The 3,506-nt window shown below is 42.3% G+C and overlaps 1 non-coding gene across 1 annotated transcript; it reads right to left on the bottom strand.

Moving 5' to 3' along the window:
• Positions 1-342: 342 nt before the first annotated feature.
• Positions 343-449, bottom strand: LOC118481369. The gene has a single exon (XR_004865576.1). It is a non-coding gene; the product is annotated as a small nucleolar RNA R71 (small nucleolar RNA).
• Positions 450-3,506: the final 3,057 nt, after the last annotated feature.

Genomic DNA, 3,506 nt, shown 5'->3' with positions numbered 1-3,506 from the left:
CCCACCGTAGGTAACCTAGGCGCCGCTATCAATGCTCCGAATGTTGAAGCTAATAACTTCGAACTTCGGCCGCATTTGATACAAATGCTCAAAAACTCCGCAACCTTTCATGGGCTAGCGGACGAGGATCCCCATCTACATATTACTAATTTCTTAGAAATATGTGATACCTTTCGGATCAATGGAGCATCAAATGACGCCATCCGCCTCCGAATGTTTCCTTTCTCACTAAAAGACCGAGCGAAAGCTTGGCTCAACGCCCTCCCAGCTGGATCGGTAAACACCTGGGATGAACTAGCCCAAAAATTTCTATATAAGTATTTCCCTCCCGCTAAAACAGCTAAATTAATGACTGAAATTAATACATATTCACAAGAGGACGGGGAATCCTTATATGAAACTTGGGAAAGGTTCAAGGAACTATTACGCAAGTGTCCACATCATGGCCTTGCGATATGGCAACAAGTATCCACTTTCTATAATGGACTGTTGCCACACACAAGGCAGACACTAGATTCTAGCTCCGGGGGACTTTTAGGTAATCGCCGCCCGCATGAAATATATAACCAAATTGAGGAAATTGCTCAAACCAATTTTCAATGGCACACCCCCCGAGGCAATAAATCCATTGCCCCGGGCGCCCATAAGGTTGATGAAAGCACTTCTTTACAAGCCCAAATCGAGGCCCTTTCTTCAAAAATAAAAAAATTAGAAATGACAAAAACAGTCTCGGTTATGGCTTGTGAAGGGTGTGGTGGGCCACATGAAAATTGGAGTTGTATGAAAGAAACGGACGATCAACAGGAATCGGTAAGCTACATTGATAATAGACCTAGGCCGTCGGGTCCTCCAACGGGCACCTACAACCAAGGATGGCGAAACCACCCAAACCTTGGTTGGAGAGAACCCGGCAATAGTAGTAACCAACAAACCCAACGAACAAACTTTCAACAACCAAGAAACGAGTCACAAAATTTCACTCAACAACAAAGTGGACGAGAAAGGCTTGAAGATACTGTATCTCGCCTCATCTCCGACACTGAAAAGAAAAACTCGGAAAGATTTCTACAATTAGAATCAAATTTTAGAAATCAACAAGCTAGTATTCAAAACATAGAAAAACAATTAAATCAAATAGCTCAAAATTTTGCCGAGAGACCACCAGGCGCATTACCTAGCAATACCGAAACAAACCCAAAAGCGCAAGTTCATCTCATCACGCTACGAAACCGCACCGTAGGGCCTGCAGAAGCGCCACCACCGACAGAAGAAACGGTACCCCCGCCTCTGCAGGAGAAGAACTCCCCTCCGTCACCAGAACCTACCAAGGCTCCTCGAGTCCCGTACCCCGGTAGGTTAATTCGTCAAAAGACCAATGAGCAATTCGCAAAGTTCGAAAGTCTATTAAAACAATTGCATGTCAATTTTCCTTTTATTGATGTCCTAACCCAAATGCCCAAATACTCTAAATTCATGAGGGACTTCCTCACTCATAAAAAGAAAATTGAAACTTTGCAATTAGTTAACTTAGGCGAAGAATGCTCTGCCCTCGTACTCAATAAACTTCCCCAAAAGAAGATCGATCCCGGAAGCTTCATGATTCCCTGCTCAATCGGGGAGTCCCCCGTTCGTAATGCACTAGCCGACCTTGGGGCTAGCATTAACCTCATGCCCTCATCAATGTTTAAAAGGCTCGGCCTAGGAACAACGAGTCCTACAAAAATGAGCATACAACTTGCTGACCGATCCATCAAATTCCCGCAAGGTGTCATCGAAAATGTCTTGGTAAAGGTAATCAAATTCGTCTATCCAGCCGACTTTGTCATACTCGATATGGAGGAAGACACCGAGGTCCCCCTCATACTAGGGAGACCATTCCCTGCCACCGCACAAGCGGTGGTAGATATGAATGACGGAACACTCACCTTGAGGTACGGGGATGATGAAGTAAAATTCGGAGTTGGGAAGAGAATAGAAGACGACGACCCGGTCAACTACATGAAGGTTATTGATTCAAGTTTGGATGCTGCTCTCCGACGGTGTAACATGGGACGCCAAGCATCCCACTCAGAAAATATATAACCTCATCTTGGGTCTAGCCAAGGACCCTTATAAACGTGGCGCACCACGGAGGCATTCCGCGGAACTATCATTAGTTTAGTTTAATCTTTTAGTTTTAATTTGCGGGAATAAAACACACTCTTGGTGGTAAAGGATGAAAAAGGGAACGAGAAAAATGGCCCCATGCACAAGAACGAGACAACCCGACACAAATCTCCATTACAGAAGGCTCAACACGGGCCGTGCCCAACCAACACGGCCCCGTGCTGAACCACCTACAGAAAAATGCCCAGTTCAGGTAACTGGACACAGGCCGTGTTCACCAGACACGCCCCCGTGTCCAGGCTTCTGTCTCATTTCTTTAATTTCTGTTACTGGCACCTGAACACGGGGTCGTGTCCAGACTGCCAGTAACATAAATCTTTGCTTTTTAACACCACATTACACATCCAATCAACCTAAAAATTTATTTTTGGGACACATTGAGGACAATGTGTAATTTAAGTGTGGGGGGGGGGGGAAGCTAACACCTTGAAATTTTGCAAGTCCTAACAACAAGCCTTACACAAAACTCTATTAGAACCGCTAAACACCCCAAATTTTTTCAAAATTTTTCATTTTTTTTTACTTATCTAAAGTTTAAGTTAGGAATCCTAAGATTAATAAGGTTATATTTTTACAAATTTTACAACCGAGAGCGTCGTGATAACAAGAACCAACATAAGAAAATTATGAAATGGCATAACAAGTCTAGTTAAAATTTGATTATATATACTTGATCACATTTAAAAAACCTCATTCCCACAAAAGTGAGTTTTGAGCCTTTATTGAGCATACAAATTTACATCCTTAACACTAAATGCTCATTTTTCGTTTCTTGTGTGAATAGCCGCTTGGTTCTTACAACTCTAGAACTTGCCACAACGATTCATTCCCGGTCCTTACCAACTTAAACCCAAGTAAGTAAATGACGGAGGCATTAGGACTAACCATTTTTCTTTCCACACCATTATTTTTCATTTTTTTACCACCTACCCAAAATCCCCCTAGTTAACCCCTTTGAGCCTAAACCTTTCATTTCTTTACCCTTTTTCACCCACCAAAAACCCTTTTTATTTTTCACCCTTTATTTTAGTAACAAGCTCGGTTTTTCGTAAACTCGTTCTTTTTCGTGTGAAAAAAAATTTGATGAAGTTGAAAAAAAAAACAAACAAAGCTATGCAAACAAAAGCTTGTTTGGAGAAATACTTCAAAAAAAAGGTCACCAAAAACAAAGTGTTTTACGAAAACCGACGCTTTTTACGCTTTTCGCCCTTTTACTAACCACTAACCCAACCACCCACCTTTAGCCCAAGCCTAACCCTTCACCCAAAAAGTCCTCTTGATATCTACAAAGGTATAAAGTTAAAAAGGAGGAGGATTGATTGCTTGGCAAGCTTATGGTA

This window comes from Helianthus annuus, chromosome 8 (assembly GCF_002127325.2).
Source record: "Helianthus annuus cultivar XRQ/B chromosome 8, HanXRQr2.0-SUNRISE, whole genome shotgun sequence".
NCBI classification, from domain to species: Eukaryota; Viridiplantae; Streptophyta; class Magnoliopsida; order Asterales; family Asteraceae; genus Helianthus; species Helianthus annuus.
The sequence above is the reverse complement of the archived record's forward strand: the minus strand, read 5'-3'. Positions and strand labels throughout refer to the sequence as shown.